Source organism: Pteronotus mesoamericanus, unplaced genomic scaffold (genome assembly GCF_021234165.1).
Source record: "Pteronotus mesoamericanus isolate MK-2021 breed Mesoamerican mustached bat unplaced genomic scaffold, CSHL_Meso_final contig_20, whole genome shotgun sequence".
NCBI classification, from domain to species: domain Eukaryota; kingdom Metazoa; phylum Chordata; class Mammalia; order Chiroptera; family Mormoopidae; genus Pteronotus; species Pteronotus mesoamericanus.
The window spans coordinates 73,149,792-73,162,373 of NW_026555085.1; positions in this window are offsets into that span (position 1 = coordinate 73,149,792).

The window sequence follows — 12,582 nt, forward strand, 5'->3', positions numbered from 1 at the left end:
CAAAAAAAAAAAAACCTGTACAAAAACTTCCCATACCCTCTGGCTTTAGGTCAAGGTGGAGCCTAGCAGAAGGTAGGAAACAGGGATGGGAGTGATGTCAGGGAACATACCCCCTTGGGTCTCGCCTGGTGAAATTACCTCGGGCTAGCCGTGCCGTCAGTGGGAAATCTCTGCCCCTCCCCTGGTGACCTTCTGTTCTCACATCTTCTCTGGTGAGTCCTCCTCTCACCTCTCTGAACATGGGGTGTAGAAGGGAGTAAAAGCTCTGTTGCAGTTGGTCCTGGGTCCCAGGTTCCTGCATAGTGCAGTTATTTCCTAAAGTCCATTCACACCTTGGTCATTATTCCCTATGTAAACAGACTTTCCTTGTGTAACTCTGATGCGAGTGGGCCATCTGTTTCCTGTGAGGAAGGACTCTGACTGACATTTAGATGACTGATAACAGACATGCCAAAACCAACTTTAGAATATGCAAAGGCAAATTTGGCAAGCTTCACTATTAAAAAAAAGAAACCACACACAAAAAAACTTCACAAAGAATTTTTTCTCTATTGTGTATTTTTTTTTCCTGAAAAAGACAGAACTGAGTCATCTAACAGTACACAGGTTTTCTTTCAGATCCAAGTATTTATGAAATGATACTGACATTTTTCTTGGGGGCTACTAAATGTCTACGTCATAGAACGACAGATCCAGAGAAATGCTTTGGAAATGTTTAGTGAGGGCAATCTCTTATAGAACCCTTAAAAGTTCTACTAATACAAAACCATTTCTAATAGCAACTAATACAAAACTATTTACCATAATTATTCTTCAAATTCCTCCTCTTCTTATATTACATCTATATACTCAGTCTAAATAAGTGTGATATTATCATGTAAGTCATGTGCTTTGAGAATTTTCAAGGAGTGATGGCAGATTCCCACTGACCCATTTGTCTATCTTGCTTATTTCTCCCTAGTGACTAATGGCAAATAATGAGAGAAGGTATTTCCTCAGCAATTAGGTTTCCTATCTCATTACCTAGCTACTAATGGGTTAATATGTTGTACCAAAGAGTAGAAACACATTCCAAGCAATTAAAATCCATTAGATTTGCTGGCTCTTACCCAAAAACCAAAACCAAATTAAACCAAAACAAACCAAACAAAACTAAAGAAAACATTGTCTTAAGCTTAAATGAGGTTTGTTATTTTTTTTGTTACCTGACACATTCATTAACTCAGCAAACATTTGAATGTCAACAAGTATTACTTTAGGTACTGGTGATGAAAAAAATCATTAATCCTCCCTTTGAGCAGTTTTGAGTCCTATTGGGAGGAAATAATTATAACGTAAGTACCATGGTGAAGGTATACCAGAGACACACATGGAAGGTGGGGGCGGGGGTGTCTAAGTCATGTGGGAGATGGGCCTGAAAATCTTAGAGACTTCACATAGGAGCAAAGTTTTTGAGAATAAGTGGAATTAGATAGGCTTAAAAAGGTGACAAAGGACATTCTTAACAGAGGGACAAACACATACTAAGATGTAATATCCAAGGTAGCATGATGTGCTCAGGGAATTGCTGTTCCCTGACAACTGGGGTAAAGGGTCAGGATGCGAAAGTGACAAGTCACAAAACAAGAGAAGTTATCAGGAACCAGATCACAAAGCCTGGAGTAAGGCTACACATTTATGCTTCAGAAAGTTATAGGGCAATAGCATTTAGAATGCCGTTCAATAAAAAGTTCAGAACATCCTATGGCAAATGACTTAAAAATGAGGAAATGGGTGGATCAAAGAACTGTGGTACATTTACACAGTGGAATACTAAGCAGCAGAAAGGAAGAATGAAATCCTATATTTCACAGCGGCATGGATGGAACTGGAGAGCATTATAGTGAGTGAAATAAGCCAGGCAGTGAAAGACAAATCCATATGATCTCACCTATAAGTGGAACTTAATCAACAAAACAAACAAGCAAGCAAAATAGAACCAGAGACATGGTTCTGAACAAACTGACAAATTGACAGTAACCAGAGGGGAGCGGAGATGGGAATAATGAGGGAAAGAAGAGGAAGAGTATTCAAGCAACATGTATAAAGGACTCATGTACAAAGAAAATTGGGGGCTGGAGGATTTAATGTGGGAGGTGAGGGTGGGTAGGGTGGGGGAGAGTAATGGGGAGAGGAGACAACCGTAATTGCACAACAATAGAAATAAAAAATTTATATTAACCAGAAAAATAAGGGAGTACACTGGCTTGTATAGCTATAAATCCATAGTAGGTTTTATTTCTGAGGTTAACTTTCTTCCCTGCATTGGGCCCAATGTCAGGATATGAAAATACCTCATAAGAGCAAAACATGTCACTGTCTTCTCTGTCTTGGACTCCCATGTTTACACCATAAGGTCCAGAGGGAGAAAAGAGGCTTCTATCTCAGCATTTGAAGCCAGAGTTCTGAGATTCACCCAGACAGAGACTTTTTGAGTCACGTGCCTACTCTTCAACCAAGCAACTTCTGGAAATGAAAAAATTCCCATGAGGCACATATGTCAAATTCTCAAAATTTAAATATTTCACAATTAATGGAAGTAGCCTCTTTTTAACACTACATTTTACTGAAAAAGCTTCATTAATGTTATATTAAAGAGAGTAAGTCATCATGGTTAAATAATACTACTGGGGAAGTAGTAGGGGAAAGGGTCACACATTATCAAACAACTTAAATTCATTATGTTAGTTAATTATGTATGATGGACTGCAGAATTTCAGTGTCTGCTTTCCTTTTCTAAGGAATTGGTGACAACTTTTAACCAGTATCAGTACGGCCAAAAGACTGTCACAGAGTCTATCTAGTACAGATCTAATCAAAAGTGGGTTGTGCATCGTTCTTTGTTGACCAGTCCATACTGAGATGTTCAAATCTCTGGCCTTTATTACTGAATTCTTACTCCTTTTCTAAGTATTTTTTCAATATATAGTCTTTTGAGAATGGAATCCTTGCCATTTGATTTCTTGAAGGTTTGTTTCCTCTAATGTACTTTGCACATACTGCCTACATTCATTCCATACATTCCCTTTGATTGCTACATTAAATCTGGGATGACCTTGTTCTCACAACAGTCATGACATATACATTTAAAGCCCCTTTTGTGAGAAGTCACTTTTTATTAGGAGTTTCAGTTGTTCACAGTGCTTTGACACTTCAAGGAAAGAAATATCATTTGATGTGGGAGCTTGGGGTGGAGGTGGGATGGGTGGAGGTGGGTAAAGGGGGAAAAGTTGAGACAACTGTAATAGAATCAACAAGATTTAAAAATTAAAAAATAAAATTAAAATAAAAAAGAAAAAATAAAATAAACACAAATATTTTTAAAAATAAAATAAAATGGCAATAACTACAAAAAAAAGAAATATCAAACACAAAAGAATGAAGCCACTGTTGAGCATTATTTAATGTATAATATAGTTTAGGATATACCTCTACTGACTAAATATCTTATGAATGTCTATATTGACATTTATTAAAGTTAAGTTCACCTTTGTGAAATAAGAGTAGATTTTTGTCTTTCCATTCAAACTGGTTTATTTTGGCTTTCATTGGTTCTTAATGTTGATCTGTATCTAGATGGAACTGGTTGACCTCTTTCCAGGTACTGTCTAATTCCTAATGGTGTTTGGGTCAACTCTTGCATGTGACTCATATTGATTCTACATTAGTTATCTTATTTTCTCAATTAGATGATAAATTTCTTAAAGGTGACTTTACTGTTTTCCTTCTCAAATATTCTGTATATTTGAGTGTTTGGAAGTGTTTGGAAGGCTAGATCCTCAATGACTATACAATATATAATTGATGAAAAGGCAAGACATTTTTTTAAAACAAAGATGTGCTCTTAACCATAGTTCTTTTATTTATACAAATAAAAAAACCCAAGTATCCTATCTAAAAATGAACTATCTAGTATTATGTGGGGTCCACTAATGCTGTTCTTCTTCATCTTTTTTATAAGGATGATTTCCACTCACCATCTCCATTGATAGCTTCAATAATAGAGTTTGAAATTTTTTTTATGAAATTCATAGAGAAATCTAAGTTTCAGAGGCACCAATAATGGGTAGATATAAATGGGCCTTTACACTTTGCAAAAGCAACCCTTTAAAAATCTAATGGAATTCTTTATGTTTCAGTATACAAGAAATTTTTAGGAGTATAAGTCTTAAGATTCTTTTTTAATTTAATCTTTATTATATTTTTCAATTACTATTTAGTCCCCTTATACCTCTCCCTTTATCATACATAATGAATAATAGAGTACAGAATTAACAAAGAGCTATATCACACAGTATTTTTTTTGCTAAGAAAAAAATATTATCGGTTGCTTTGAAAGTAGTGATTTTCTTTACATTGCTCACATTTGGGATTTTTAAGAAAATACATATTACTTTAAACTGGAGTACTATTTCATTGTAATATCTTTCTACTCCCCTTGCATTAAAGAGTATACCCCACACTCTGAAGAGTTGTACATTCTCAACTGGTCACCCTTAATTTGGATAGTTGCCTGAAGAATTTAGAGGATTTTCTGAGGTCCTTTTCAGGTTACTCTTCTCTCATAGCTCTGTAAAAGAAATCATTACTGCGTAGAATAGCAAGAAATTGTGAAACATTTCTCCTCACCATCCCTTAAACCGTATAGAGGTTTACATCTACGTTTGATATGCGTTATAGTTAGCTTTCTCCTTGGCTTACTCTTTCATTATTCTGTTTTTAAGATAGGGACTGTGACTTATGTATTTCCTCATCTCTTCAATCATTAAAAAAGTTTTTTTACATAAAAAATGGACCCCAAAGTTTGGTCAGTTGAACTGGCTTTCAGGAGAATCACATTATCACCCACTCTTGCCGTTAGCTCGCCATGTCATATTTGGCGAATCACTAATCCTTCTGGACCTCAGTTTCTTCATCTGTAAAATGGAGATAAACCAGTTGATCTTGAAGAGCTATTCCAGTTCTAAATTGCTACAGAATTTATGATAGCAATAACCAAGCATTAGTTGTCCCTATTAACATAACATCACTAGAAATCTATAAAATATGTTTATATCCCAATACATTTGGATTTCATCTGCTAGTAATCATCTACAATCTACAAGAGGGTTTGGATCCCACAATTTTATTTAGGCTCTTTTCATTAGCAACTGCACTAAATTGTGTTTGTTTGATGCATATGCATAACTGCTCATACTCCATGCCAAGTCTGAGTAAGGGATCCTTCCCTGGAAGTCACTATAGAGAGATGGTGTACCTCCTGTAAGACTTTTTGGATTGCAGTAGTATTTGCATCACTGTGCCATGTCCTACCAGGAAGAGACTTGTCTGGTGATTCAGACAAAAGAATTCAAGATGACAGTACTTTTTTTGTACTCCTGTTTTTTATCCTATAAAAACCTATATTGAAGCAAATGATTGAACAATTTCCCCCTCCCCAGTTCAACTAATTAGGAAAAAAATAAGGGAGTGTAAAACCTGATGACCTTCAGATATATATGTGAAGATCAAATGTTAATAAAGGTTCATTGTAAATTAAATGTTTTCTGAAATAACGTTTCCTCAGTCTCTGAAACTACATATTTTCTTTAGCTTTACATTCTGTAATGAGGCACACACATACCTCCACCCCCACACACTTTGCTGAGCTGCACTTTGGCACAGAGGGTGTGACTATAAAGTCATAATAAACAGAGTAGCCAACAAAAACCACTTAACTAGGCCCACCTATACGGTATGACCTAGTTGAGGATAAGCCTCACTAAAATATTTCACCTGGCATGGGTACAAGTTTTGAAGTTGAATGAGTCTGCTTTTGTTTCTCACTAAGCCCAGAAGAAAGGGGACTTGTTGGCGAGGAGAAGGGAAAAGAAGGAAGGAATGAGTTAAGTTCTGAGCATAGTTGGTTCTTTTTTCCTTGCTTCTTTTCAAACAAGCACACCACATTGAATAGCATGTGGAAAATTGGCATTTCCAGTGAATAAAAATTAACTGGCAAACAACAAAAGGAAAAACGAAGGAATGTTGTTGGATGCCTTTTGGCTTGTCTTGTCTTGTCAGAGAAAGAACATGTGTGAATTGAATGGTTTAAGATGAATTTTACCTACATGTCTGGCTCCTGTTCAGATGTTTTAGATTTCTTAGTCAATCCTGTTTACTTGGTGGGGTTTTCTTTTTCTTTCTTCTTCTTCTTTTTTTTTCAAGTATGATTCTTCCATAACTTAAGGATAAAAAAAAGATAACACTATAAGTAGTATGAGTGAACTTCAGATGTTCCACTTCAGAAAACTTGCTCTCTTTTGCTTTTTTGGGGGAAACATATAAAATTATTTTAAAAGGCAGAAAATCAACAAAAGTATCTGTAGAGTTCTGGCCTTTGAATAAGATTGTCAATCTGATCATTTTAAGAAAGCGTATCTATTTAAGAAAACACGTACCAAACTTTTTTCAACATCAAAATGCTTTTTTAAAAATCATAATAGCTCTCTCCCCTCCACCATATGCTGCACGTACTTAAATTGTTTGAAACTAAAACCTCACTTTATTCTAGGGAATTTAAAAGTCTTTATTCGCCTCACTCTGCTGTAAAGTCGTCCACTGACTGAATGTGTTTGGCCTTGGGAAAAAGCCAGAAGCCAGCCTTATGGCTGTCTTGTTCCTGGCTATCTTCTTCTGGAGCTGAACAACATCAGACACAAAATACAATTTATATTTTTATTCAAGGAAATAACACTGTAAATACAACACAGATACCCTTTGTAATGTCAACCCTATCTTGACTTGTGATGGAGCAATTAATCAAAGGCAGATATCTGATGAAGGAACACATGTCCAGCAACAGACATCAACTTTTGTGAAGAATATCTTCATGAAAAGTTGTACATGTTTATATTTTAGTGACAAGGATGTCAAACAACTCATCACACATGTAAAGTAACTCACAACCAAGACCTTTCCAACCACAGTAAGGTTATGGGGTTTTCACTACTCTCAGAAAAGTGTCCTTATATTATAATGATTGATGCTGCATTTTAAAGTGTTTAACTTTCAAAATAACTGGACATTAATTTCATGAAGAATTATATCATGAGGAAAAAGTTACTTACAAATGATACTGTTTGATAAAGCCAGGCTTTATAATTTGATATCAGATTATAATCATCTGAAATGCAGGAACTTTTAGAATCATATAAACAACTAATTGAGTTGGAAGGGAACTTGGATCACTCAATATAACTATGTTACTTTATGAATGAGGAAGCTTAGGTTAGTGATATTAAGTGACTACGTAGCAAGTTATAAGCCAAATTTGGTCAAGACTACGTTTTCCAGACCTCCAGCCCTATTCACATGAGAACACAATACATTTCATGTAGTTTCTGGGTGATATACTTGTCTCAACTTCACATCAGTATCTCTGGCATCTAGAGTTCAAAAGAGAATAAGGTACCTAGATTGGAGTTGCGAAAACTAGAATGGATGTCAGAGGGTGGGGCCTACGTGGATGTGGGCAAAGCAAGGGTACGAGGACACAAAGAGACTTCGCTTGGGGGATTAGGTGCATGACGCAGTGTGCAGATGATGTTCGACTGAGGTGTACACTTGAAACTTGTATGGTTTTGTGAAGCAGTGCCACCCCAATAAAGTCAATTTTAAAAAATTGCCTTAGGAAATAGTGGCAGGGTCTCTCCTGAGCACAGAAACATGTGACAGCTTACTTTAAATAAGTGTAGAATGAAAGGAATACTATACTCTTGAAAAGAACCAGAAGCTCAATGACTAAGAAAAAACAAAATTTATCATTTTGATGAGTTTTTGCTAGAATTTGACAATATCTTTCTAAAGATAAATATTTCTATAAAACCAAAATAATAAAAAGAACTGCTGTTATATTTTTTTCAGTGACCTCTTTTTTTATTTCATTTCTCTGTGTGTGTGTGCATATAAGCTGTGTTAATGCGTTTCTAAGAATTTGGACCATGAATAAAGAATAAAAAATTTAGAAGTGTTTATTAAATCAAATATTCCAAATGTAAATTTTATATTCAAAATTGGATTTACTCCATGTTTTGTTTGATTTTATTTGTTAAAAATAAAATTACTAGATGTAAAGCAGAGAATGTTTTAGCAGACTTTAAAGGTCTGTAATTGTTGACTGTGGCAGTAGGTGATTAAGACAGTGTTCAGAAACTGCTTTGCGTGGGTCTCCAAATTATTCATCATTTGAATCAGGCCAGTGTGTTCAGCTTTCACAGCCCAGCTTAGTATCACTGCCAAATTAAAGCTGGCATCTTGAGAACTTATTGAACTATATTGTGGTGTTGTTTAGAATTTTGCAAAGTAAGAGGCATCATTATTGAATATGGGATAGTACTTGTCCATGAAAATAAGTTTTTAACTGTTCCTCTAAGAATAGTGTTCTATTTTTGATACCTCGTGTTTCTCTTGTATCCTGGCGGATATGCAGCTAAGCCTCAACACTCATCTTCCTGGAAACTTCCCTCATCTTTCTTGGGCTTATAATAGCTGAATTCCAGCACTATGTGATAGGCTAATTTAACCCTCCAGGAAACTAACACTGAAAGTATTTCTAATCACATTTTTCTTTTGAGCTCATCTTTAAAGGCGCTCAATAAAAGTCAGCTAAAACAAAAATTCTTATGCTCTTCTTCACTCTAACTAGTTTAATTTTCCATAGATGCTATTTAGTCATAGCATTGAAATAAGGAACTATACTTTATAAAAAAAATCAATGACTGGCCTTCTGAAAGTGCAGTGTGCCTAAATGGTGAATTATTTGTAAAATTTATGTTACCTCTAATAGCACACATTATATATCTTTCAGCGACCACCAAAATGACTATCTCATCCTACTCTAAGCAGTAAGAAGAAGCCAGATGGGACAGTCAGCATTGCATGGAAGTCTCCTTAGCCAGAGCACCTGGTTACTTAGGAACATTTTCCACTTTTTGCACTACTACAAGCAACAGTGTTACTATCTTTCTGCCACTACATAAGGAAGATCCCTTTCCTCCAGTAACCAACAACAACCCCTCACTTTTCTGTAAGCTTTTGCAGCAGCCTCCTCAAAGATAGTCAGGCTTTGCTTAAAGTCTCTTCAAGGCCTCTTAAGTTTTCCCTAACATTCTCCTTAGATGCCTCCAGGTTCTTCCTACTACCTTGTCCCAAAGCCACTGTTATATTTTAAAACATTGGTCATGCTAGCATGCCACATCTGAGTGTGGAAATATGTTTCAGTAATGCGTTACTAGGTAACAAATCACCTCAAAACCAAGTGGCTTAAAGCAACAATATTATTATCCTTTATGATTTCTGTGGATAAAGAATTTTGGAGTACCTTACTGGATGTCTCTGGTTTGAGGTCCTTTATAAAAATGTACGTCCTATACTTCAGCTAGAAAAGCAATCACCTGAAGGTGTCACTGGGGCTGGTGGATCCTCTTTCAAGGTGGTTTAATCATTGGGCTGGCAGAATGGTGCTTGTTGCTGGGAGAGGCCTCAGTTTATCACCATACAGATCTCTTGATGGGGCTGCATGAGTGTCTTGTGTCTTTGCAATATTGGAAGACAATTCCTGGATCTCTCACACCCAGTGAGCACAGAAACTGAAACTTTCCCTGTTCTCAATTAGCTTTTCAAAGATGTTTGAATATAACTAAATAAACTGGAAATACCAGAAAGTGAGGATCATTGGGTATTATCTTGATACTTGGTTATCACAGATCTCCCCAAAATTATAAAAACTTGATCTCTGAAATAATATATTGTCTTGTTTTTCTTGAAGAACTCTAGCTTCTTTCATATACTATCTACTCAAAAAATATTTATTTTATTGAATTGCAATTGCTTGGAAAATATTCCATATGGTAACAGGACCAGTATTTCCAAGTGAAATGTGATAAGTAGACCTATAAAAATAGAAAATAGTTCTTAGTGTAACTTGTATTGTCTAATAAACCGAAGAAATCTAAGCAGGAAATCTAGGCATTGAATCAGAAGTGGTGCACTAGCCTTATAAAGACCCACAATAACAGATATGACTAGCTGATTTTGATTGGCTATTATTTTTCTGCTTTACCAAAATTCTATAAACATTATAGAATTGAGAGAGTAAGATTAGTGATAATTTTCAAACGCTCAACCCACGTGGATTTTTAAAGAGTGAGGTAAGGAGAAGAAAAAGGATAAAAACGGTCTAATTCATTAAAACAACAACTGGAGAATAACCAGTAAAATTTAATATTTTCTTTTAAATTAAACTTTTTAATTTAAAGTCATGTTTTTAAAATTATAGAATTAATAATTTAGGTAGGAAAATGATTTGTATTAATACCTTGATTGTTATAATTTTAATTATGAAGTGCAACTGAATTTTAGTAGAAGTATACTAAAATTTCTAAGAGCCAGTGAAATTAAGTTGGAGACATACAATGATATTCCATTTTATGTATATATAAATTTGTAAATTAAGAGAAAGAAGAAGAGTGTTTTCTTTTACAAAACAAAGCCTTTAGCTACAAGAGAATCACTTCTTCTGATGTTGAAAGAAACAATAATCTATCTCAACTCTAGGGAAAAATTATTATTTTTTAACGTATATTTTATTGATTACACTATAACAGTTGTCCCATTTTTTTCTCCCCTTTATTCCCCTCCATCCTGTACTCCCCCCCTCCCACCAGCATTCCCCCACCTTAGTTCATGTCCATGGCTCACACATATAAGTTCTTTGGTCTCCATTTCCTGTACTATTCTTAACTCCCCCTTGTCTATTTTGTACCTACCAATTATGCTTCTTATTCCTTGTACCTTTTCCCACAGTCTCCCCCTTCCAGCTCCCAACAGATAACCCTCCATGTGATCTCCATTTCTGTGATTCTGTTCCTACTCTAGTTGCTTATTTAGTTTGCTTTGTTTTTGTTTTTAGGTTCGGTTTTGATAGTTGTGAGTTGTCATTTTACTGTTCATAATTTTGATCTTCTTTTTCTTAGATAAGTCTCTTTAACATTTCATATAATAAGGGCTTGGTGATGATAAACTCCTTTAATTTTACCGTATCTGGGAAGCACTTTATCTGCCCTTCCATTCTAAATGATAGCTTTGCTGGATAGAGTAATCCTGGATGTAGGTCCTTGCCTTTCATGACTTTGAACACTTCTTGCCAGCCCCCTCTTCCCTGAAAGATTCCTTTTAAGAAATCAGCTGATAATCTTGTGGAAACTCCTTTGTAGGTAACTGTCTCCTTTTCTCTTGCTGCTTTCAAGATTCTCTCCTTATCTTTAATCTTGGGTAATGTAATTATGATGTGCCTCCGTGTGCGCCTCCTTGAGCCCAATTTCTTTGGGACTCTCTGAGCTTCTTGGACTTCCTGGAAGTCTATTTCCTTTGCCAGCTTGGGGAAGCTCTCCTTTATTATCTTTTCAAATGTTTTCAATTTCTTGCTCTTCATCTTCTCATTCTGGCACCCCTATAATTTAGATGTTGTAATGTTTAAAGTTGTCCCCAAGGTTCCTAAGCCTCTCCTCATTTTTTTGAATTCTTGTTTCTTCATTCTGTTCTAGTTGAATGTTTATTTCTTCTTTCTGCTCCAAATTGTTTATTTGAGTCCTGGTTTCCAGGAAAAATTATTTAATGAAGTGAACTTCCTAAGATACAAAATGATAACCAAATATGTTATTCTGTGTACAATTTAAAGAATTATCAAAGTTAATTTTGACATTTGCAATCATTCCTATAAATGTCTTTAGAATCCAATCACTGACTATATTGCAACCACACTATGAATATCTTCATGAAATTTTAAAACAGAAGCAAAAAAAAAAAGAGATTAGAGTATGGTGATGTTTTTCTTTTAAGTGTATGTAAATTAAACCATTGTTTCCAAGTCCTTCCCCATTTTGGTTCATGGTATCAGCTCAGCTACAGCACAGGCCAACACAGGCTTCTCTGAAGAGCTGTGACTGAGACGTATCCAAAAGCCTGCCACAATCTCTACGGAAATAATTTCCAAATTCTTATGCAGTTATTATATTTCCTGGCCTGGGAGCATAATGAGTTTAAAGCATTAATTAGAAACACATTCCATCTTTTGCCTCCCATGGTTAAGTTGTTTAATTAAAGGCCTTGAAGCCTTCTGGGCAAAACAATCAGCACATGGTGTGATCATCCCCCTCTTGTTCTCTTTGCTTTGTGCTTCTTCATCTTTTGGAACTTAATTCGTTTATTCTAAGACTGTTTGGCACTCTCCACGTAGGCAGCAGTAGACAAAAGAAGTCAATAGTAGTTTGGTTTTGTAGATTATCAGAGATTGATTTCTGATGTTTGAAGATAGTCATGCATTGCACAAATATTTATTGAGTGAATGCCAGCTAAGGTTCCTGACATTCTGCTGGATGTTTTGAAACAACTGATGAATCAGATGTAGCTCTTTGTTTATGTGGGAAGGAGTGTTCAGGCAGGAAGAGGAGATGACACAAGGAAAGAGGCATCTACAAGTGCAAAGAAGCAAGGGGTAAAGGGTCA